Below are 25,721 nucleotides of genomic sequence, written 5' to 3'. Positions count from 1 at the left end.
GGATCGCAGCCATTCTGACTGGTGTGAAATGGTACCTCATAGTGGTTTTGATTTGCATTTCTCTGATAATGAGTGATGTTGAGCATCTTTTCATGTGTTTGTTAGCCATCTGTATGTCTTCTTTGGAGAAATGTCTATTTAGTTCTTTGGCCCATTTTTTGATTGGGTCATTTATTTTTCTGGAGTTGAGCTGTAGGAGTTGCTTGTATATTCTCGAGATTAGTTGTTTGTCAGTTGCTTCATTTGCTATTATCTTCTCCCATTCTGAAGGCTGTCTTTTCACCTTGCTAATAGTTTCCTTTGATGTGCAGAAGCTTTTAAGGTTAATTAGGTCCCATTTGTTTATTTTTGCTTTTATTTCCAATATTCTGGGAGGTGGGTCATAGAGGATCCTGCTGTGATGTATGTCAGAGAGTGTTTTGCCTATGTTCTCTTCTAGGAGTTTTATAGTTTCTGGTCTTACGTTGAGATCTTTAATCCATTTTGAGTTTATTTTTGTGTATGGTGTTAGAAAGTGTTCTAGTTTCATTCTTTTACAAATGGTTGACCAGTTTTCCCAGCACCACTTGTTAAAGAGATTGTCTTTCCTCCATTGTATATTCTTGCCTCCTTTGTCAAAGATAAGGTGTCCATAGGTGTGTGGATTTATCTCTGGGCTTTCTATTTTGTTCTATTGATCTATATTTCTGTCTTTGTGCCAGTACCATACTGTCTTGATAACTGTGGCTTTGTAGTAGACCCTGAAGTCAGGTAGGTTGATTCCTCCAGTTCCATTCTTCTTTCTCAAGATCGCTTTGGCTATTCGAGGTTTTTTGTATTTCCATACAAATTGTGAAATTATTTGTTCTAGCTCTGTGAAGAATGCTGTTGGTAGCTTGATAGGGATTGCATTGAATCTATAGATTGCTTTGTCAAAGCAATCTTGAAGGAGAACAAAATCACAGGACACACTTGGTGATTTCAAAAGTTACTACAGAGCTACAATAATCAACGAGCGTGATAGTGGCACAAAGATAGACACGCAGATCAGTGGGATAGAACTGAGAGTCTAGAAATACATCCTCACATCCATAGTCAAGGTCGCCATTTTCTTTTTTTTTCTTTTTTGGAGGCTAATTACTTTACAATATTGTATTGGTTTTGCCATACATTGACATGAATCCACCACGGGTGTACCTGTGTTCCCCATCCTGAAACCCCCTCCCACCTCCCTCCCTGTACCATCCCTCTGGGTCGTCCCAGTGCACCAGCCCCGAGCACCCTGTATCATGCATCAAACCTGGACTGGCGATTTGTTTCACATATGGTAATATGCATGTTTCAATGCCATTCTCTCAAATCATCCCACGCTTGCCCTCTCCCACAGAGTCCAAAATACCATTCTATACATCTGTGTCTCTTTTGCTATCTTCCATACAGGGTTATCATTACCATCTTTCTGTACTCCATATATATGTGTTAGTATACTGTATTGGTGTTTTTCTTTCTGGCTTACTTCACTCTGTATAATAGGCTCCAGTTTCATCCACCTCATTAGAACTGATTCAAATGTATTCTTTTTAATGGCTGAGTAATACTCCATTGTGTATATGTACCACAGCTGTCTTATCCATTTATCTGCTGATGGACATCTAGGTTGCTTCCATGTCCTGGCTATTATAAACAGTGCTGCGATGAACATTGGGGTACACGTGTCTCTTTCAATTCTGGTTTCCTCAGTGTGTATGCCCAGCAGTGGGATTGCCGGGTCATATGGCAGCTCTGTTTCCAGTTTTTTAAGGAATCTCCACACTGTTCTCCATAGTGGCTGTACTAGTTTGCATTCCCACCAACAGTGTAAGAGGGTTCCCTTTTCTCCACACCCTCTCCAGCATTTATGACTTGTAGACTTTTGGATCGCAGCCATTCTGACTGGCGTGAAATGATACCTCATTGTGGGTTTGATTTGCATTTCTCTGATAATGAGCGATGTTGAGCATCTTATCATGTGTTTGTTAGCCATCTGTATGTCTTCTTTGGAGAAATGTCTGTTTAGTTCTTTGGCCCATTTTTTGATTGGGTCGTTTATTTTTCTGGAATTGAGCTGCAGGAGTTGGTTGTATATTTTTGAGATTAATTCTATGTCAGTTGCTTCATTTGCTATTATTTTCTCCCATTCTGAAGGCTGTCTTTTCACCTTGCTTATTGTTTCCTTTTTTGTCGACTAGGGTACCAAGATAGCAAGAGAGGGAAAGAGTAGTCTTTTCAACAAGTGGTGATGGGACACTGGATATTCATACAAAAAAGAATGAATTTGGATCTCTATCTCACATTGCATATAAAGCAATAATTCAAAATAGATCAAAGACCAGAATTTGAGAGCCTAAACTACAAGACTTTTAGAAGAAAAAGTAGGTAGAAACCTCCAAGATCACTGATTTGGCAATGGTTTCTTAGATATGACACCAAAAACATAAGTGACTCCCCATTAGGTAAGTTGTATTTCAAGAAAATTAAAAACTGCTGTGCTGCAAATGATGCCATCAAGAATGTGAAAAGACAACTTACAAAATGGGGAAGATGTTTGAGGATTGTGTTATTTGATAAGAGACTTGTAATAAGAGTATATAAGCTAGTCTCACAACTCAATAAGATAATTCAAACAGGAAAAGAATCTACACGGACATTTCTCCAAAGAGGATACACAAATAGCCCTGAGGGTGTTCACTGTTTTTAGTCAGTAGGGAAATGCAAACCGAATCCTGATGAGACACGACTTCATACCCATTAGGATGGTGATAATAAAAAGCCAGATAAAATAATACATTTTGAGGCTGTGGAAAAATTGGAACTCTTCTACATTGCTGATGGAATGTAAAATAGGCAGCCACTTTGGAAAATGATCTGTCTCCACACCCATGTTTATGCTGTCTCCCTCCACTTCCCTGGAGTATCTTTACTTCCCCATACTCCCTAGTGAGACACTGCACGCGCAGGCTCAGCACTTGGGTGGATGGGTTCCACTGCACCCCCAGTGGGTCCGAGTCAGTCTGTGTGTGTGTGTGGGGTCTGGGAACAAATGAGAGAGGAGGCAATGGGTGGGAGGAGTGATCTCTGATTTAGGAGCTAAGAAAGTCTCCTAAAGTTCCTCTAGACCACAACCCTAAATGCCTAAAGGGGCCAGGCAGGTTTTGGTCATTAGTGAAGCAAAGAGATGGTTGACGGGCATCAAGGAGTAAAGTCTGTGGCAAACTAGGGAGCATAAGCTCTAGAGGAAGCTACCATGATATCCTCCCCATTGAGGCCTTGTTAGAAAATGCCCCCAGAAAGTCTTGATCTTATAATTTTTCAGGAGAAACTGGAAATCTTTATTTGTATATAAAATGTACTGGTTTTAAAAAGAGAGGGTGGGAAGATTTGGGAGAATGGCATTGAAACATGTAAAATATCATGTATGAAACGAGTTGCCAGTCCAGGTTCGATGCATGATACTGGATGCTTGGGGCTGGTGCACTGGGACGACCCAGAGGGATGGAATGGGGAGGGAGGAGGGAGGAGGGTTCAGGATGGGGAACACATGTATACCTGTGGCGGATTCATTTTGATATTTGGCAAAACTAATACAATTATGTAAAGTTTAAAAATAAAATCAAAAACAGGTAAAAAAAAAAAAAGCATTGCATAGGACAGATAGAGTTGAGTGATGCTTTTAAAATTTTCATGTACTGGACTAGGCTATGTGAGGCCTTTTCTCTAGGTGAGGCCATGAGGCATAAGAGGGTCTGAGAACTGGCCTGAATTCAAAGCACCAGCCTGGCACTCTGGGCGTCTCCTGAGCTTCCCTCTTGGACCCTCCTTGTTGAGTAGAAATGATCAGAAGGATGATAGGCAAGAGGGAAGCCAGGAGAAGATTCTCAAATGATGTGGGTTTTGAGAAAGGGGTGGGGTGGGGAGAGAGAGAGGAAGAGAGAGAGAGGAAGTGTGTGGGGATGTTGAAATGGAATGGAATGATGTGAAGCTGATCAACGTGTGGTGGAAAGAGCACTGACTGGACAAAAGATCAAGGGCCCTGAGGCTCCGCATTGCTTAAACTCTAGGTGTTGAGACACAGAGGTAGGTAAGTCATGCTTCCTATCTGACAGCAGGCTTAGTATCTTATGGTGAAATTGGATGGAAATGCGCCTTATCTTACAGTGTCTGTGTAGTATCCTGGTTGCCACACCATAGTCAAGGCTTGCCTGCCAAGGAGGGAGCCACTTCTGCTGCCTAGGACCTATATAGCGGTGTCTCTCCATGGAGGAAGGAAGGGACACTTGAGCTGCGTGTAGAAGAATCAGTAGGATCCTGTCATCCAGATAAAGGTGAGCAGGAGGGATATTTTAGGCCTGAAGCTATCAAGTCATGGGGAGGCAGGATCTTCTGAAGTAGTATTAGGTTTTGTTCAGAGGCCAGTAGTGGGTGAGCTGGTAACATGGATTGAGAGAATCACGGTGAAAGATGAGACCAGAAAGGAGCATGGATCAGATCATAAATGCAGTAGTGGGTAAAGGGCTTACTGGTGAAATCCTAGAGGTAGGGAAGAGTCATGGTAGGCTTTGAAGTCAGAAAGAGTCATAATCTCTTTATTGATTCATTCATTCATCAGACATATTTTGAGCACTGAGGACCCTGATGTGAACAAAGCATTCCAACTCCTGCCCTCTTAAAGTTTGTAGTCTAGGGCAGGGGGAGACAAAAATTGATTGAAAAATCACCCAAATAAGTTTGTCACTTAAGACCGAAAAAAGCCGTGAAGAAAGAGATGACTAAGACATTGTGACTAAGACCTGAGAATGAGGAGGAAGGGGGAGCAGAGGCGGCTGGAAACCCAGGCTGCGGAGACTCGGCATGCATACAGACTTGGATTTTATTCCAAGTGCCAACACCTTTGCTGTCCCAGGACAGGACTCAGCCACAGCCTTGTTGCAAACCCTGGGCATGCCCTTCACCCCCACCCCCCAATCTCCTCTTCCTTGCCCTCTCAGTCTTGGATTTCATAACTGTATTAGAAACAGGCAGGACAAGTCTACCTCCCGGGCCCCATGCAATCTCTCTAATTTTTTTTTTCCTCCCTAACGCTGGCACTCAGCTCACTGTCTTAGAAGATGCCTCAGAGTCAACGATAATTTCAAGTGCTGGCCCCTCCGCCTCGCCTCCCTGCCTTCTATTCTGGTAGCTCCTCTGTTCCCCTGGCTGCTTCTACCCTTCATCAGTGCAGCCTGGAGGGCGGGAGGGCGGGAGGGTCACACTGAGGTGTCCTCCTGATTGCTGAGATTCAGATCCTGCCTCAGGAAAGCCTGCTCCCCAAGGGCTGAGGAGAGCTTCTGTGCTTGGGGGGCCCAGAGAGGCTGGGACCTGGCTGTGAGCCCGGACACCTGCCTAGTACTGAGGGGCAAGCTGGTGACTCTGACTAGGCGTGGGTCACTAGGTGGGGTAGCCAGGGCAGCGCTGGCCTGGAGCCAGGGTCCTGGGTTCTAGCCTTGGCCTCATCCTGGTTCATCATGTGCCTGGGCAGTCACGGTCCTCTTAGCCTCAGTTTCCTCACCTGGTAAGATGAAGCGGTGGCTCCAGAGAAGCAGTTTTATTAATAATCTGGAAGCCCCTTTTCTTCAAGGAAACTTTTATGTCCTATCCTGATGTATAAGCCAGATGGAATAAAAGTCCCTCAGTTTTCTGTGATGGGTGAGGGTCTAGGTTGCCACCCTCACACCTGGTCTGGTAGGAGACGTGGACCGGGAGGTCTCCAGGCCTGTTGTCATGCTCGTGCTGGTTCGTGTGTGCTGTGCTAAGTCGCTTCAGTTATGTCTGACTCTTTGCGACTGCCAGGCTCCTCTGTCCACGCGATTCTCCAGGCAAGAATACTGGAGTGAGTTGCCATGGCCTCCTCCAGGGGATATTCCTGACCCAGGGATCGAACCAGCATCTCTTATGTCTCCTGCATTGGCAGGCAGGTTCTTTACCACTGGTGCCACGCAGGAAGGAAGTACTTGCGACTGTTTCAGGGTTGAAAATGATGGGGCCACATGCTCTGACTGGATGGGTAAGGCAGGGAAGGTCCAGGAGGAGACTACCCCCACCCCCCCATGCTGCCCCCTGGCAACCTGCTCGTGGCATGGAGCACATAGACTGGAGGGGCCTCTGGGATTCAAGAAAAGGCTCTCTCCATTCACATGTCCTGCTGGCTCTGGAGGGAATGTTCTGGTGTGTCTGGGCCTAGTCCTGCTTACTTGCTTCCTGGGGCCTTCTTTTGCAGAGACACCAGCATCCTGCTCCCTACCCCCATCGGTTTGATGGAATGTGGAGGGAAGAACAGCCCAGGCTAAGGCAATGTCTTGAATTATTTTGCAAACACTGTGGGTTCACCAGAGCCCCACATGCATCTTGTCCCCAGCACCCTCTCCCTGGATGTGTGAGCCCATATGTTCCTGGGCAAATGTGCTCCGTCTGCTCGGGCTGCATTTGCAATTAGCTCATCAGGATGCTGTTCTCTAATAGCCCTTTGATGTCCAACGAGCCTCCTAAGCCTGTGTGTTTCCTTTCCTTTGAAGCAGGACATGGTGTTTTGCCAGAAGTCAATGAAACGCCCTAGTAGAACAGAACGGTTTAATTCCCTTCTCAGATACAGGGCTGAGGAAGTTCAAATAGGCTTCCGCCCATGTCTGCTCCCCACATCAGCCTGAGGATGCCCATCTTGGAGGCCTGCTGGAGGCCCTCGGAGGCTGGACCTTCCAAGGAGGCTCTGACCACCTCTAATAAGTAGCAGCCCAAACCGCTCGGCAGCCTTGGCCTGCCCTTGAGCCCTTCCCTGACTGCATTTGGACTGGCCGTGACCCTGACTCCTCAGCTGGCTCTTACCTTGGTTGTCTGTTTCTTCTGACTTGGACCTGGCCTGGCCTGGACTTCCCTCTTGGGCTCTGGTGCCCTCTCTGCCTCTGTTGGGCTACTTTTGGCTTCAGAACTCCTGTCTCAGCCCTGACAGCTTATGGTGACCCCAATGCAGTAAATGTCTAAGGGACCATCCTCCCAGGGCTGGCTGGGGCTTCAGAGTCAGGCCTGACCCTGAGTGGTCTTCCCGTGCTGGTTCTCACATGAGCGTGAGCACCCGCATTTCACCTGCTAAGTTCATCTGCATCGTGGGGATTTCAGAGTCCTGCAAACGTCCCTTCCTTGGTGTTTTGGGAGTTGCTAAGGATGTGGTTCCTTTCTGCAGTTTTTGATACAGCCATCATTGCTGCTCACTAGGCCTGCTAATCCAGCTGACACAGGGGACTTCCAGCCAGACCAGAGCCTGCTGAGCTGGGCCAGACCAGTTCTCCTGGCAGAGCGCTGCTTCCTTGGAGCTGGACATGCCCAAGCCTGATGCTGGGAGCTGTCCCAGGACCACTAGAAGAGATCTCAGTTGTTCTGCTGCCTGGCTTAGAGTTGGGCGGTGTGGACACAGACCCCTGCATGTTCCTTGTAAAGTTAGTTGGAGCATATTCCTTGCTTTGGAGTCATATTGACTTAGGGATGGAGAGTTCCATGCAGGGTTATTTGAATCCCAGTGAGTTATTTATTCATTGATTCATTCAGTCATCAAAACTTGGTTAAGCTCCTGTTAGGCGTCTCACCCCATCTGCCCTCATGGAACTTATACTCTAGTGGTGGGTCCACTCCATTACACAAATAAATAGGAAGTATCTATTGCTGGACAGGAGACAGCAAAGCTAGGATGCAAATATGACAGGGAGTGACTGGAGGCCAGTGTAGGTGGTATGGTCAAGGACTTACTTCTTTGAGGAAGTGGCATTGAAGCTGAGACTCAGACGATGAACAAGAGTCAGCCATGCAAAGCTCTAGAGGGACAGCATTTCCAAAGGAGACAGCAAGCAGTGCAGAGGCTGGGGCTGGAGATAAGACTGGTAGGTTCAGGATGAGAATAGGGCTGATGTGGCTGAAACCTGGTGAGTGCAAGGGGCAAGCAAGTTGGGAGATGGTGAGGAGAGCTTGGGGATGCTGACCACAGAGGGTCTCATGGATCAAGATAAGAGGTTAGATTTTATTCCAGTGGGAGGGAAAATCCTAGGAGGGCTCGGTGACCAGAGAGACGGGATTAGATACAACCAGGGCATTATTAGTTTACTTCTTGAAGTCTCAGTTTTCTCATTTGTGAAATGGACACAATAATACCTCCTCTGCAGGCTGGAATAACGTGTGAGGAGAGAGTACAACTATACAACTACATCATGAATTGTGTGCTGAGATGAATTTTAACAGCTGAGGGTAGTTCTTCCTTTTCAGTTTCCAGGAAACCAAAGTAAAAACAATGTAGGGTTCCCAGTGGTAGGAATCACCCAGCTCAATAGGGGAGACCATTTCTAGCCCTGAATTTAGAAAGGTTTTATCCCTTGGATGCCCTGTTCTTTATTTTCCACATCACTCCTATGTTCCTGAGACATCTTGATTGTCTTTAGCCACGGGCTGGTTTAGGACCGACCTGGGGAAGTAGGATCCCTGGCTTCGCTGCAAACTCAAGATTTACCTATAGATCTGGAATTCGTGCCAGTGACCTACAGCTTTATCTCCCACAGCCCAAGCCCTGGTCAGAAACTGGCAAGAGGGGCTGCTAATAACCCAGAGTTTCTGCACTGAGCCTGGCTCCAGGCACGAGTGTTTATTTCCTGCAAATTTCCTCACTTGAAACCCACTGCTAACAAATAATCTATGTGTGTTGTTGGTAAAGATGGAGCAACTGATGATGGTTCAGAGTCGCTGTTGGGCAGTAGCCTGACTCCTCCCATAGTTTGCCCTTTAAGAGCGGTGTGATTGGGGAAAATCTCACTCACCTCCTAGAATACAGTTTCCCAGCTGGTCACAAGGGATCAGGATCTCTTTCTGGAGGGCTGTGGTGAAATTAAAGTGAAAGCTCCATCAGGCCTGGCCATGGAAGGGCTCCTCACCCTGTTCTTTTTATTCACAAATGTAGCTGCAGTTGCAGAACCACAGCCAAATTATGAATTAGTGATGCACAGCCTTGTTCCCAGGATAATCAATTGTGGAGTGAGTCTAGATCTTGGCTGGGCAGGTGGCATTTGAGCACCCTGGCAAATGACTTGAAAACATGAATGCAATGGCTTTAAGGCCACTCTAGACTGCTTTCCCAGATTCTCCCAGCAGAAGCAGGGGTGGAGGAAGAGAGGACTCCCTGTATCTGTGGCTGAAAACTGGGCAGGGAGCCCAGGGGGCAGGCACGTGGTTGACTCCTCTCCAGGCTGTTCACAGCCCAGGGCACAGGGCCCAGCACAAGTAGATGCTCAAGGGAGCTGAACATTCGAACATGAGTCCATTTACGACTAGACTCCAACAGTTTGTAGCAAGGCGTGGCTGGGTCTTTAAAAATAAACAAATCAAATGTGCACTTTGATACACTTTGACTATCACCTCACTCATGCCTTTTGCTTAGTCCTGTTCTACTGAACCCATCCACTGCTTAGATACTGCCTCTCTCCTAACCCTCTCACAGGCACTCATGCACACTCTTGCACCCCCCACTCACACACACCGTGTACACGTACTCAGAGAACAGCACTGCAGAGTGGCTTAGAAGTCTCACTGGGGCAATTGGAGCTTGATTCTGATTCTAGCATGCCATTCCTGTGGGACCTTGGGCAAGTAACCGCTTTAAGCCCCATCTGCAAAATGGAGAGAAAAATACCCTGCATAACTACTGTTGAGAAGAAAGGCATCTAAAGCAGTCATATGGCACCTGGCAGGTAGGAAGTCTCACCAAACACTGGCTCTTCATCCTGCAGTGTCCCCACATGCACTTACACACCAGCACTCAAGGAAAAGGGCATCGAATCACACAAGGAAGAATCAGGGCTTTTGCCCTCTGTGAGCCACTGGGCCAGGGGACAAGAGGGTCTGGAACTGGTTGTGGCTGGATGGTGCTGGGCCTTGCTCTTATTTGGGTTGGGGCGTGGCGTGCTGGGTCCATGCAGGGCAGGGAGCAGCAAAAGTCTGTGTCTGGAAAGAAATGGACAGAAGCCAACAATGGCCCCTCATCCTCTTGTCAGAAAGCTGTGGAATAAGAGCCGGCTAGCTTTTGTCTCTATCAAGCGGTCTTTTATTTGGAGAGATAACAAAGGACAATTAATATAGCAATTGGGAGCAACCTTTGATGCTCTGGTAATTTCTCTGCTTTATAATTATTGAACAGCCAGGGTTTTCCAGGCTCCCCATTAAGTCACATTGGAACCAGAAGCAGACAGAAAGTGGACACTGCAACTAGAGGCCTTGCAGACCCAAGGAAGGACAGCAATCTGTGATCCCCATGCAAATGCCCTGGGTGGGCGTGACGCTGTAAAGAAGGGTCCAGTTTGGAAAAGGAGCATCCCACCTGGGTGGCAGCTAGACCAGCCTGGGAGGAAAGCAGATGCTGTTGCTGATGGAAGGTCTGAGGGGAGCATCTGGCCTCTGATGCTGGCACACACCTCAGAGAAGCAAGCTCTTGGCATGCGTGCTCACCCAGCCTGGCACACCTGAGATCAGAAGCCAGCCCTGCTCCATCCGGGGGAACTGGCATTAGTGGAGGCTGGTCCTCTTAACTCACTGAGAGTCACCTCTGCATTCATGCAAGCACCAGCCTATTGCATCCTCCAAGGGCAACACACTTGGTGATTTGGGTTTAAGTAGCATCAGGAGAAAAGGCCAGTTCCCTGCCTGGAGCACCCATTGTAATGGGCCTTCCCCAGCTTCTCTCCATCAGGACAGCTCTTCAGACTGTTCACAGCTAGGAGCACCTGCTCTGGCTTTAGTACCCCACTTTAAAAACTTCTCAAAAGTCTCCTCTTCTTCCTTCATCATTAACACAGCCTCTATTTATTCAGCCCCTCCGAGGTGCCAGGCTAGGCACACCACCCACATTATCTTATGAGATCCCCACAACAACTCTTATGGAGGACTTACTATGGTGTCTGCCTAATGGAGAAGAGACTAGTATTCCCCAAGGTGATGTCACTTACCTATGGCCGTGTTGCTCATGAGTTGCACAAACAGGTAGACCTATATCTGCTGCTGCTGCTGCTAAGTCACTTCAGTCGTGTCCTACTCTGTGCGACCCATTAGACGGGCAGCCCACCAGGCTCCTCTGTCCCTGGGATTCTCCAGGCAAGAACACTGGAGTGGGTTGCCATTTCCTTCTCCAATGCAGGAAAGTGAAAAGTGAAAGTGCAGTCGCTCGGTCGTGTCCAACTCTTAGCGAGCCCATGGACTGCAGCCTACCAGGCTCCTCCATCCATGGGATTTTCCAGGCAAGAGTACTGGAGTGGGGTGCCATTGCCTTCTCCCAGACCTATATCTACCCGACTGCAAAGCCATAGCCCTAAACAGTGGGCCACATGGCCTCCTCCTGATTGTTGCAAAATGGATGGGAACTAAGTTGGCAGCACAGACTGCAGTCAGCTTACATGGGAGGAAGGGTGTTTGGAATTCTGGCCCATTGCTTCTCGGCCTTTTGGCGAAGAGCAAGTGTGGAATTCCGGCCCAGCCACCGCTTGCCACCCGTCACCATGCCATATTGGGGTACTGGGCAGCTCTGCTGTAGCCACCTTGAGAAACTTTTAACAATGCCTGTATCTTTGTGTCACCGAGTCCTGAGTGGGAGTATCCTGCTGGCCGATTCTAAACCCCATTCTCCTGTTCTGGAAGCTGGGAAAAGAAATATCCACTTCCTGGACAATATGTGGGCATTGAAACCCTATACCCCATATTCTTTGGGATTCTCTCAAAGAGAAATAACGTCTGAATGCTGGGAACCACAAGCAAAAAGTCACATGTCTAGTTCAGAAGCATCTTCCCCACTCCCACCTTCTAACACATGGGAAACATGCGCAGATGATCTGGGATATCTGTAGTCTTGTGGGGAGATGGAAGCACATGCTGCACAGCCTCCACCTGAGATTCCCATCTCGCTACTTTCCTTTATGGGTGGAGACGTTGGAGCTCAGAGAGGTTCGTGCACCTGCAGAAAGTCAAACAGCTTCTTAGTGGCATCCTTTTTTAAATAAAAATTCCATTCATGTATACCAGCTTGGGGTGGCTGGTCTGAATCAGTGAATATTGGATGAAATGTCTTCCCTCCTTCCTCCATCCCTTTCTTTCTCAGTTCAGTTCAGTTCAGTTGCTCAGTCGTGTCTGACTCTTTGCGACCCCATGAATCGCAGCACACCAGGCCTCCCAGTCCATCACCAACTGCCGGAGTTCACTCAAACTCATGTCCATCGAGTCGGTGACGCCATCCAACCATCTCATCCTCTGTCGTCCCCTTCTCCTCTTGTCCCCAGTAGTTCCCAGCATCAGGGTCTTTTCCAATGAGTCAGCTCTTCGCATGAGGTGGCTAAAATATTGGAGTTTCAGCTTCAATATCAGTCTTTCCAATGAGCACCCAGGACTGATCTCCTTTAGAATGGACTGGTTGGATCTCCATGCAGTCCAAGGGACTCTCAAGAGTCTTCTCCAACACCACAGTTCAAAAGCATCAATTCTTCGGTGCTCAGCTTTCTTTATAGTCCAACTCTCACATCCATACATGACCACAGGAAAAACCATAGCCTTGACTAGACAGACCTTTGTTGACAAAGTAATGTCTCTGCTTTTTAATATGCTGCCTAGGTTGGTCATAACTTTCCTTCCAAGGAGTAAGTGTCTTTTAATTTCATGGCTGCAGTCACCATCTGCAGTGATTTTGGAGCCCCTGAAAATAAAGTCTGACACTGTTTCCCCATCTATTTGCCATGAAGTGATGGGACCAGATGCCATGATCTTAGTTTTCTGAATGTTGAGCTTTAAGCCAACTTTTTCACTCTCCACTTTCACTTTCATCAAGAGCCTCTTTAGTTCTTCTTCACTTTCTGCCATAAGGGTGCTGTCATCTGCATATCTGAGGTTATTGATATTTCTCCCAGCAATCTTGATTCCAGCTTTTGCTTCCCCCAGCCCAGCATTTCTCATGACGTACTCTGCATATAAGTTAAATAAGCAGGGTGACAATATACAGCCTTGATATACTCCTTTTCCTATTTGGAACCAGTCTGTTGTTCCATGTCCAGTTCTAACTGATGCTTCCTGACCTGCATACAGGTTTCTCAAGAGGCAGGTCAGGTGGTCTGGTATTCCCATCTCCTTCAGAATTTTCTACAGTTTATTGTGATTCACACAGTCAATGGCTTTGGGATAGTAAATAAAGCAGAAATAGATATTTTTCTGAAACTCTTTTGCTTTTTCAGTGATCCAGCGGATGTTGGCAATTTGATCTCTGGTTCCTCTGCCTTTTCTAAAACCAGGTTGAACATCTGGAATTTCACAGTTCACGTATTGCTGAAGCCTGGCTTGGAGAATTTTGAGCATTACTTTACTAGTGTGTGAGATAAGTGCAATCGTGTGGTAGTTTGAGCATTCTTTGGTATTGCCTTTTTTGGGGATTGGGATGAAAACTGACCTTTTCCAGTCCTGTGGCCACTGCTGAGCTTTACAAATTTGCTGGCATATTGAGTGCAGCACTTTCACAGCATCATATTTTAGGGTTTGAAATAGCTCAACTGGAATTTCATCACCTCCACTAGCTTTGTTTGTAGTGATTCTTCCCAAGGCCCACTTGACTTCACATTCCAGGATGTCTGGCTCTAGGTGAGTGTGAGTGATGACACCATCGTGATTATCTGGGTCATGAAGATCTTTTTTGTACAGTTCTTCTGTGTATTCTTGCCACCTCTTCTTAATATCTTCTGCTTCTGTTAGGTCCATACCATTTCTGTCTTTTATTGAGCCCATCTTTGCATGAAATGTTCCCTTGGCATCTCTAATTTTCTTGAAGAGATCTCTAGTCTTTCCCATTTTATTGTTTTCTTCTATTTCTTTGCATTGATCGCGGAGGAAGGTTTTCTTATCTCTCCTTGCTATTCTTTGGAACTCTGCATTCAAATGGGTATATCTTTCCTTTTCTCCTTTGCTTTTCACTTCTCTTCTTTTCACAGCTATTTGTAAGGCCGCCTCAGACAGCCATTTTGCTTTTTTGCATTTCTTTTTCTTGGGGATGGTCTTGATCCCTGTCTCCTGTCCAATGTCACAAACCTCCATCCATAGTTCATCAGGCACTGTGTCTATCAGATCTAGCAAGCCCTATGATAAATGCTCTGGGGATACAGATGAGTATGAAACCTGATCTTTGAGATCTCAGAGTCATCCAGGGACTCCCAGGATTTTGGAATGGTGAGCCGCAGGCATCGAGAGCAAGTTCTGCCAGTTTAGACAATGACTTATGTCTCCTCATCCTCTTGCTTGAGGCCAAGGGGCCTCCGAGCCATAAGAGGACCTCGTCCAGTTGTAAGGAAGAAAGCTGACAATTCCTCAAGGATGATTAGGGACAGCGTTGCTGGCAGAAGGGCATGAATGGCGTGTGGTCCACCTTTGGGGGATGCTAGTGACACGCCAGTCCTTGTGCCACAGAGAAGGTCTGTTTCCTTGTCTATGAAGACTATGGTCAGACTTACTATATGGTGTTTTTTGTGGGGGTTACATGGTGTATGGTGATTAGAGTGCTTTGTAAATTATGACGCATGTACATTCTTGTTACTAACATTTTGGGAAGCTAGAGGTTCAAGGATGCCAGTTCCTCTGAGACTCGTGAAGGTTTGAAGGGCCTGGAGCTCTGAGAAGGCCTGGATTTCAATTCTAAATCTGTATGGTTTTGCTGCTCTAAGGCAAGAAACTTGCAGAAAGCAAGTGACATCATGGAGCCATGGAAATATCCTTGGATGGGAGCCTGTGATCTGGGCTGCATCCTAGGCTGTGTGGTTATGGAACCTTGGGCCAGTCTCCGCTAATTCTTGGATCCCAGTTTCCTCATCTGTAAAGTGAGGCAAGAGATAGAGGGACCATAGGGATGATCGAAACAACAGAGCAGTCATGAGTTCAGGGTCTGAACTGAGACCTGAGTTCAAATTCCAGGGTCTCCACATGGGAGTCATGAAAATTACTTAACCTCCTCCTCCTCCCTCCTGGGCCTCAGTTTCCTCATCTGTATAATGGTACAATAGACTCTTTTTAGGTTACCACGGACATCCAGAGAGCCAGTAGGTGGCAAATGCTGAGGATGGTTCTGGCTGTGAGTGCTGAACACTTGAGCAGTTTTGTCGCTGACACTGATTTCTTCTTCCTCGGACACGCTCTGGTTCTGTGGGCAGGGATAGAATGTTTTACAGTGGAGCAAATTGCCCTGGAGTAAATGAGCCGGGGCACGGCGCCCAGGGGAGGAGGGCAGCAGGGGGTTACATGCTTGTTTACTTGGCATTAGCCCATTGACACTCCCCTCCTCCCGAATCCAGACAGAGCCTCTAAGCTTCCCCACATTCAGAGGGCGTTGGGAGGCTCACACTTATATTTCTGAATTCCTCCGTCCTGGGAAAGCCCCCCAGGAAGCTTCCATGCCAAAGCCACTCCTGGTGATTAGGGGTGACTAGGGGTGAGTGATGGTCATGGGGGTTAACGGTGCCTGATCAATGTGGGGTGAGGTGCATGCTCACTGGTGCAGGGATAGCAGGTGAAGGGTACTTTATTACCATGTATGACTGGTTCCTTGGCTGCTTCATCATCTGCCCTTGTGCACGCAGAAGCTAATAAGCGATTCCCTCTATTTTGCCCCTGGGGGTGCCTCTCGAGGAGGGAAACTATTGATTTTTAACACTGGACACAGAAACTCTAAGCTATTCCCTGTATTCCTTGGTCACAGTGGTGCCCTGATGGGCAGAGTTGGCCATTTCAGACATCAGACGCTTAGGCAGCCAGGCCAGAGTCATCACCTCGCCACGGGGGAGTGGAGGGACCTTGATTTCTTCTGTGCTGGTCCTACTGATTGGGTTGCCAGCCCTCTAGACCCATGCTTGTTCTAGTTCACTGCCTTTCCAGAGCTCGTGCGGAATGGACTGCTGAGCGATTGAGGGGAGTGAGATGCAGGTCTGGGAGAGAGGGGGCTGGCTCTGGGGAGTAGAGTGAGCACTGGACGCGGATTCTGACCTCTGAGGATAGATCTAGGGCTACAGCCATCACTTTATTTCCTCCAAGTATAGTTCACATTAGAAAAGTGAGGGGTCAGTGCTCACCGTGCATGAACCCATAGAAGACGGATGGATGAGCTTCTTGCACATTAGCCATGGCTCTTACTGAGACCCAGGGCATCTATAGTGTGTGTGTTAACATGCTATCGCATCAAGCATCCCTGGGCCATCAGGTTGGGTGGAGACTTCCCTAGCTGGAGTCCCACCTGCTCATTTTATGGGTGGGGAGTCTGAGGCCCAGGGAAGATGAGTTACAATGAATCTTCTTATTTCCTGCCTCAATCCCTGTCTGCCATTTCTGAAACACCAGCCCTCAGAGCAAACACTCAGTGTTTTCTTCTCTTTGCTTCTGCTTTCTAAAGTGTCTGAATGTATTTCACTTTTATAATTAGAAAAAGAGCTATTACAACAATGCAAATCCATGGCCAATTTTTCTTTTCAAGGAAATGCAGAGAAGTAAATGTTTCAAGGGCTTCTGAAGAAGGCACAACATTTAGCAAATAATAATTACATCAAGCTTATGATCTATATGATTTTAAAGAAATTTTAGTGATCTTTCCCCATGGACTGTGGGAGAAACCTGAACTCCTCAACCCAACATCTAAAACCTTTTCCTGTCTGTTCATAACCACACATTTCCCAGTCCCATCAGTATTCACACATCCTCTGCTCAAAGCAGCCCCCTACCAGCTTTTTCTCCCTCCAACCCTGCATGCCGTTCTTCTAATTTCCAGTTACTACCTCTGAACTTTCTTCTTTTAATTAAAAAAAATTAGCAATAAAGTCATTTCCTCATCTCACTTAAAAAGTCTGAAGGTGGGCAGGGGTTAATGTTGGTGTCAAGGTCCAGGCTCTTTCTGCGTCAACATCCCCAGCATGCTTCATGTATACACTCGTATTTATTGCCTCATGGTCACAAAATGGCGGCACAGCCTCAAGCATCAGCTCTGTGTTCAAGGCAAAAAAAGGGAGTAGAGAAGCACTAGCAAATCTATGTCATCAAAAAGGTGAAAGCTCTCCCAGAAGCCCCAAGCTGACTTTCTGAGAGGGCCAGAACTTATCACGTGACCACTCCTAGCTGCAAGGCAGTCTGGAAAAGTAAACATCAGCCAAAGGGAATGTGATTGCTCGATTGACCCAGACAAACCATGATTCATCTCTAAGGGCCAGGGTGCCCTGTCATTCTGAACACAATCAAAGTTTTGATAGCAAAGAAGTGCAGAGTGGCTTTTGGGGAGGCATTTTCAGGTGACTTCCTGGGCACTGCGGTTTGTGACTAAAAACCCCTCTGTTCTTGATCTTACCCTCATCCACATGGGTAATGCCATCTAATGACCCACCAATCCATTGATTCTCAATTTATCATGAGAGGCCAATACTTCCTGGGTCTGTCTCCTGAGTTTCAAAGTCCTCATCCAACCCTGGCCATAGGTACCGATTCACTCTTGCCCACCACCCGGCACAATTTCCCCAGCAGACCCCTCATCCCTGGTCTTACTCTCTGACTTCAACCCTGCATCTTCAGATCTTTTCACTCTTTAAGCCTGTGTTCATTTTAGTTGTGCGTGCATGCTAAGTTGCTTCAGTCGTGTCTGACTCTTTTCCACCCTTTGGACCGTAGCCCTCCAGGCTCCTCTGTCCATGGGATTCTCCAGGCAAGAGTGCTGGAGTGGGTTGCCATGCTCTCCTCCAGGGGATCTCAACCCAGAGATGGAACCTGTGTCTCATACATCTAACGTGCACTGCAGGCAAGTTCTTTTCCACTAGTGCCGCCTAGTTAGTTTGACTCTAACCAACTCTGCTATCCTCTAACCCAGCGTTGCAAAAATTTTCTTAAAGGGCCAGATAGTAAATATTTTCGGCTTCCCTGGTAGCTCAGATGGTAAGAATCTGCCTCCAATGTGGGAGGCCTGCGTTCGATTCCTGGGTCTTTGTGGGCTATACAGTCTCTGTTGTAACTACTCAGCTCTGCCTTTGTAACAGAAAAGCAGCCAGAGACACTGCATAAAGAATGGGCATGGCTTTGTCTAATAAGACTTTATTGACCAAGCAGGCAGTGGGTTTCATTTGGTCTCAGGGCATAATTTTCTGATCCTTGCCCATCCCTTCCTGCAGCACTCACTTGGATAGCTCATCTAGACTTCTTGGAATTTTGCTTCCACCCTCCTCTTCAGACCCCTTGGCATCTTTACCACCATACTTAATCACATCCATTGTGATCTAGCTGATCTTTAATGAGACTTCTGGATGCCAAGCTCTAGGCTAAGTGGTTTATCTATGAGGTGGAAAACTGTAATCCCATTTGTCTGATGGAGCTCCGATGAGAGGAACTTGCACAAAGTTGCACCATACTGAGTGTCCTCCAAATCCATACCACAGGCCAACACACTCCCCTGCTCCTTCCCCCACAGGTGGCCTCCTCCCGCCAGATGTGACCCAGGGTCTGTAGGAGTCCCTGGTCTGCTGATAGAAAGGTCTAGACTTTCACCTGAGCCCCTGGACCCTGACATGTTCATGGTACAGTCTCAGATGAACCCTCGGCAAAGCCAGCCGTCTTTCCTGAGCTCAATCCCTCTTACTCTACTTACGATGACTACCCTTTGCCCTCTCCTACCTTCATCATCACCCGAGGATGTCACTGAAGACAGCGAAGCCACCATGTAAAAACAGTTGCTTGGCTTCTGCCTCCCTCCCCACCCTCTCATTTCTGTGTCAGACCCTCTTCCTCTCCATCTCAGAGCAGATCTCCTGATCAGGTCTTAACTTGGATCACCGAGCCCATCTTTCCCTGCCTCACTTTGTTGACTACTCCTGGTTTCCTGAGCAGTCCCTCACCACTGTCTGTAATCCTGCCCTGTCTCCCTCATCTTAAAGCAATAAACAAACATAGAATATAACAGCCCTCAGCTCAGTGTGCCCTCTAGACATCGCTCCTTTTGTCCCCTTCCTCTCACAGCTGAGCGTCCAGACATAAGAGCCTCCCCTCATGATCTCCGCTGTCTCATGTCCCATTAACCCTCAAACCTGCTGAAATCATGTGTTCCCTTTCTGTACTTCCCTGAAATTGCTCCCACTGAGGTCACCACATGACCTCCTGATTGCTGAGTGCCAAGGGCTTTTCAGTGCCCCTTCTCAACTGTCCCCTCTGTGCCACGTGACCCTGCACCACATTTCCAGCTTCTTAAGACTGCGTGCTCCCTGGTCCTTCTCCCCCGTGCTCCCTCCTCCGTGCTCATCCTCAGTGTCCTTGCTGGTTCCCCTTCCTCAGCCTTTTGCATTAGCTTTATCCTCTCAGGGGCTCCTTCCCTGGCACACCTTCTCTCTGGGTGAGTCTGACAGTTCTCAGCCTCGGGGATCACTCATCTCCGGTTATCTCTTCAGTGGATCTCTCTAGTGCAGTTCTCCCTGCTGAGCTTCAGACCCAAATATCTGAAGGCTTCTAGAAACTTCCAGCTGGATCAACACGCCAACCTTGACCTTAAGATCTCTTCCCCACCCCATCCTGCTCCTCCTGGAAGCCTTGTTACCCCAAAGCTGCAGTATCAATTCAGTCATACAAGCCAAGAGTTGAAAGATATCCTAAGATTGACTCTGTCTCTCAGTTCCCACATAAGATTGGGAGCCAGATTCTGTCGATTCTTCCTTTTTTGTCTCTCCAAATCCAATCCATCCCTTCCTACTCAGCTCTTCTGTTTACATGTCTCTTGGGAATAATGTAATTGTTTGCCTCAGTGTCTACACTTGGGCTGCTGGCAACAATCATTCTGATGCATGGCTTCCACTCCTCATGGATGCTGGTTTTCAAGGGCAGCAAGATGCTCCCCAAGGCTCAGGATTCCTTCATTTGGGGTTAGTTGACCCCTTTTCTCAACCTCTGACCCAAACAACTGACTCACTCCAGGAACTGGATTGGCCACTCTGCCTGCCTTCTCCCAGGCTACTCTGAAAAAAAACCCCTAGGCTCACTCAAGATCTTTCTGCTGCTGCTGCTGCTGCTGCTAAGTCGCTTCAGTCGTGTCCGACTCTGTGCGACCCCATGGACTGCAGCCCACCAGGCTCCTCCATCCATGGGATTTTCTGGGCAACAGTACTGGAATGGGGTGCCATTGCCTTCTCCCCAAGATCTTTTTACCCCTCCTTTTGAACTTTAATGAACTAGTCCAATATGAAATGGGTCACTACACACGTGGTAAACCACGCAGATATTAAAGATATAAATAGACAAAGAACTCTTCTTCTCCCCAGAAACATCTGACCATCCCAGTTTTCCTTGGCAGGGGAAATGACTGTTACCACTTCTATAGTTTTTCAGAAATGCCACTTTATTCACATGCACAGACGTGAGCATTTCCAGCCTGCATTATGCAGCTCCAGAGTCACATGTGATTATTTAAATTTAGATCGATATTAATTAAAATTGAAATTAGAAATTCAGTGCCTTATTCACACTGGTGCACGAACAGTTTCCCTAGCTGAAGGTGGCTTGTGGCTACCCTCCTGGACTGTCCCAGTCCATCAGTACAGAAAGTCCTAGTGGACAGCATCTAGTTCATGCCGTACTGTACGTCTTGATTTTGTAAGGAAAAAAAAAAAAGGATTTTCTCTTAATGCCTCTACCTCATTCTTTAACTTTATTGCATATTACTAGCTGTTTAACCAAGGTCCTTAGTGATGGACATTTAGGTTGCTTTCAGGCCTTTGCTGTTACAAACACTGTTACCACAGACCTTATATACACACGTATTTATGTCCATGCACGAATGTGTCTACAGGATGCAGTTCTACAAGTAGACTTGCAGGTTCAAAAGGTTTGCACATTTTTACCTGTTTATTGGAAATTTTTTCCTTATATGACAGTTACTCCATACCAGCAATTCTTCTTCAACTTCTTCAACAATGCACATTATTGAGTTTTTTGGTTTTCAATGTAATAGACGAAACATTATACCACATTATTGTTTTACTTTACATGTTTAAAAATATGACAGATTATAGGTCATTTATGATTGTGTTTTTTTCTCTGAAAAGCCCTTGCCCTTCCTTTTACATTGGATTGTTACTGTTGTTGTTTTTCTTATTGATTTACAAGATCTCTCTCCATATATTAGCTCATTGTCAGATGGGTTAATTACAATTCTTGTAATCTGGGTTTGTTTCCACTCTTCCTCCTTGCCAGGAAAGAACTGTTTCATGCTAATGTGACTAGCTTATCAGTATTTTAGTGGCTTCCGAATTTTGTCTTAGAAAAGCCTTCTTTAATGTTACGAAACGTACTCTTATTTTCTTTTATTTATTTTATTGCTTAACTCTTTTCTTTCCAACTTATCAATGTGGTAGTGGCATATTATCCTTTAGAAATATATTTGTGTTCTCCTTGCTCATATTTTCTTTATGGTTTTGGATTTATATTGTCTGAAAGATAGTTTTTTGGTGGTGGTTTTTTTTTTTTTTTAGATTTTGTTTTTACCGCTATATTGAATTTTTAGATTCATTTTATTTACTTTTTAAAAACAATTTGATTTGTTTATTTGTTTTTGGTTGCACTGGGTCCTCGCCACTGGGCGGGCTTTGTCTAGTTGCAGGGAGCGGGGCCCCTTTCTAGTCACAGCGTGCAGGTTTCTCTCTGGGGCGGCTTCTCTGGCTGCAGGGCACAGGTTCTAGGGTGCTTGGGCTTCAGCAGTTGCAGCTCACGGGCTCTAGCACACAGGCTTAATAGTTGAGGTGCACGGGTCTAACTGTTCCACCGTATGCGGGATCTTCCTGGATCAGGGATCGAACCTGTGTCTCATGTGTTGGCAGGCGGATTCTTTACCAGTGAGCTACCAGGGAAGCCCTTTAGATTCATTTTAAGTTCTCTTTGTTCTTCCCTGCAGTGTTCAGGAACACTTTCAACAGCATTGTTGTCCTCTGCTTCTTGAACTTGTGATGGACTTTTACCTGTGAAGCTGTCTGAGTCTAGTACTTTAATGGCTAGCAGCTCTTTGAATGCTTTCTCAGTTTCTTCTTTGGTGATTGGACTATTTAGATTCCCTATCTTTTCTGAGGTTACTTTGCATCATTTGTATTTCTAGAAAATCACTGGTTTTGTTCAAGTGTTCAGATCTATTTTCAAAACTGAGTAATGCTATCATTCTTTTCATTTCCTCTCTATGTGGTTATTTTCCCATTTTCATTTTTAATTACATGTGTTTGTGCTTTTTTCCTTGATTGATTTAGCTAGTAGTATATCTATTTTTTTTCTTCACAATATCCAAGCAGACACAGGTTCAAGGCTCATTTCTGGTTTTGACTTCCTCTTATGACCTGTGTCTATCACAACAAACTGTGGAAAATTCTTAAACAGGTGGGATTACCAGACCACCTGACCTGCCTCCTGAGAAATCTGTATGCAGGTCAAGAAGCAACAGTTAAAATTGGACATGGAACAACATACTAGTTCCAAATTGGGAAAGGCGGTATGTTGTCACCCTGCTTAATTAACTTATATGCAGAGTATATCATGCAAAATGCTGGGCTGGATGAAGCACAAGCTGGAATCAAGAATGCTTGGAGAAATATCAATAACCTCTGATACACAGATGATACCACCCCTTGGACTGCAAGGAGATCCAACCAGTCCATTCTGAAGGAGATCAGCCCTGGGATTTCTTTGGAAGGAATGATGCTAAAGCTGAAACTCCAGTACTTTGGCCACCTCATGAGAAGAGTTGATTCATGGAAAAGACCCTGATGCTGGGAGGGATTGGGGGCAGGAGGAGAAGGGGACGACAGAGGATGAGATGTCTGGATGGCATCACTGACTCGATGGACGTGAGTCTGAGTGAACTCTGGGAGTTGGTGATGGACAGGGAGGCCTGGTGTGCTGCGATTCATGGGGTTGCAAAGAGTCGGACACGACTGAGCGACTGATCTGATCTGATGGCAGAAAGTGAAGAGGAACTGAAGAGTCTCTTGATGAAAGTAAAAGAGGAGACTGAAATGTTGGCTTAAAGCTCAACATTCAGTAAACTAAGATCATGGCATCTGGTCCCATCACTTCATGGCAAATAGATGGGGAAACAATGGAAACAGTGACAGACTTTATTTCCTTGGGCTCCAAAATCACTGCAGAGGGTGACTGCAGCCATGAAATTAAAAGATGCTTGATCCTTGGAAGAAAAGCTATGACCAACCTAGACAGCATATTAAAAAGCAGAGACATTACTTTTCCAACAAAGGCCCATCTAGTCAGAGCTATGGTTTTTCCAGTAGTCATGTATGGATGTGAGAGTTGGACTATAGAGAAAGCTGAGTGCTGAAGAATTGATGCTTTTGAAGTGTGGTGTTGGAGAAGATTCTTGAGAGTCCCTTGGACAGCAAGGAGATCCAACCAGTCCATCCTTAAATCAGTTCTGAATATTCATTAGAAGGACTGATGGTAAACCTGAAACTCCAATACTTTGGCCACCAATGCAAAAAACATACTCATTGGAAAAGACCCTGATGCTGGGAAAGATGGAAGGCAGGAGGAGAAGGGGACGACAGAGGATGAGATGGTTGGATGGCATCACCGACTCGATGGACATGAGTTTGAGTAGGCTCCGGGAATTGGTGGACAGGGAAGCCTGGCGTGCTGCAATCCATGGGGTCGGAAAGGGTCGGACATGACTGAGTGACTGAACTGAACTGAACTGAACTGATAACCTGTGTCTACACTGCCCTCTTGAAACCTCAGAGCAATGTCCAGACCCCTGATCTCTGCATACAGCCCTTCCATCTCTCTTCCTGGCTTTGGCCTTGATTTCTTTGGCTGCAGATGTTTCCATACTTCACAGCATTCTCTGGCCCCCAGATCTATGGCCACACTGCTTCTGGTGCCTGAAATGCCTTTCTGTCTTTTCTCTTAACCTCCACTTAGCAAGCTCCTACTCATTCTTATGAACTTAGCCCCCATACCCCTTCTAGAAACTTGAATTTCTGATGGCCCACCTTGGTGGGGCCCTCCTGTGGGTTCTCATTCCAGCCTGGCCACCCTCTCCTGGCCCCTGAGCATGTCTGCTTGCACATCTGACTTCCCCACTAGAGTGTGAGAGCTCTGGACGCAGAGGGCTGTATTCTCCATCTCTGCATCCCCAGTTCCTAACACGGGGCCTGGCCAAGAGTCGGCAGGCAGCAGCGCTTGTGGAAGAAAGACAGGAAGGCTGTAGATAAACACAAACTATACAAAAAACACATCCAGGGATTCTCACAGGGATTTTCCCTGTTGGCATCTTCTCTGCTCCCAGCCCTCCTGGGAACAGCTGAAATCCAGGCCTGTAATTCTTACACCAGTTATATTGAAATATTCAATGTCTAGAGAACAGCATTTGTTCAGCACTGGGCTTAGGGGCTGTCAGCACCCCGCTTACATGCTTCCATGTTTCCAAGGCTGAATTTGTCAGCTCCAACTCGCATGCCTGGCTGATATGCAGGGAGCCTCACTCGCTGCTAGAGTAGACTTTCCTGATGGTCCCGGGGCCTGCCGCATTTCCTGGCCTTCCATTAAATCCAATGCATATTTTCAAAACACCTATTTTGCACCCAGCTCTTTGCTTTTATTGGTGGTGTCCTGTCTGCTTGAAGAGACAACAAAGATATTGAAATGAGAGAGGAGTGGACTGGAGGGGAGAGTAAGGATGAGTGAGGGAAGAGGTTGATATGGCTGAAGGTCCCAGGCCTTCTGTTCCAGCTCATTTTGAGCTAATCCTCAAAGCTTGGCCTTCGTGGTTGTTTTCCTGCTTCTCTTCTTCTTTCTTTTTTTCTTTTCTTGGCCACTCTGTGGAGCTTGCAGGATCTCAGTTCCCTCACCAGGGATTGAACCCAAGCCACGGCAATGAAAGCCTGGAATACTAATCACTAGGCCACCAGGGCAATCCGTTCCCGCATCTCTTCTGATGGGTGATGGCCAGGCCTCACTGATCACTCAGTATTCTGAATACTGCTTCTTCCCTTCATACATAGAGAGTAGGTTGGCCTTCAATCCAAAAGAAATGGAGAAGCATGAAGGTGTTCCTAGGAGGGAGTGAGGTGATCAGATTTAGGTTTAGAAAGATGGAGTTGGCTGCTTCTGGAGAATGGGTTGGAGGTGGAGTGAAGGAGACAGGGAGACCATGGGAGGCTGTTCCAGTCTTCTTGGGGATAGATGTGGGTAGCCCGCAGCACAGTAGAACTACAGGAATGGAGAAGGGAAAAGATGCAAAGTGTGTCTGAGATGAACTCCCCTTTCTTTCCTGGTAGGACTGAGTTCAGAGGGAGAGGGAGCCATTAAGGCAGACATTGGAAGGGTTTATTTGGGGAGGGAGCTGGTCTCCACAGAGGAAAGGAACACTTTAGCAAAGATGCTTCAGAAGAATACTGGCCACCTCTGAGAATGCTTGCCTGCTTACTTTTTTTTTTTTTAAGCCATAGCTACCAAATGTATAGTGGTTTTCCTAGATACTGGGAAGATAAAGGGAAAATCTTTCCCATATCTGAGCTATGAATGTCCCATCTTCGATGCTGTAGCTCCATGGAAGGCAGGGCCATTTGTGAGCACAGACCCTAAATTTCCTTCGCACAGTGACTCAACATTCATCTACCGAGTCCCTCCTAGTG

Source organism: Bubalus kerabau, chromosome 1, assembly GCF_029407905.1.
Source record: "Bubalus kerabau isolate K-KA32 ecotype Philippines breed swamp buffalo chromosome 1, PCC_UOA_SB_1v2, whole genome shotgun sequence".
In the NCBI taxonomy this organism is placed as follows: domain Eukaryota; kingdom Metazoa; phylum Chordata; class Mammalia; order Artiodactyla; family Bovidae; genus Bubalus; species Bubalus kerabau.
Note: the sequence above shows the minus strand (reverse complement) of the source record.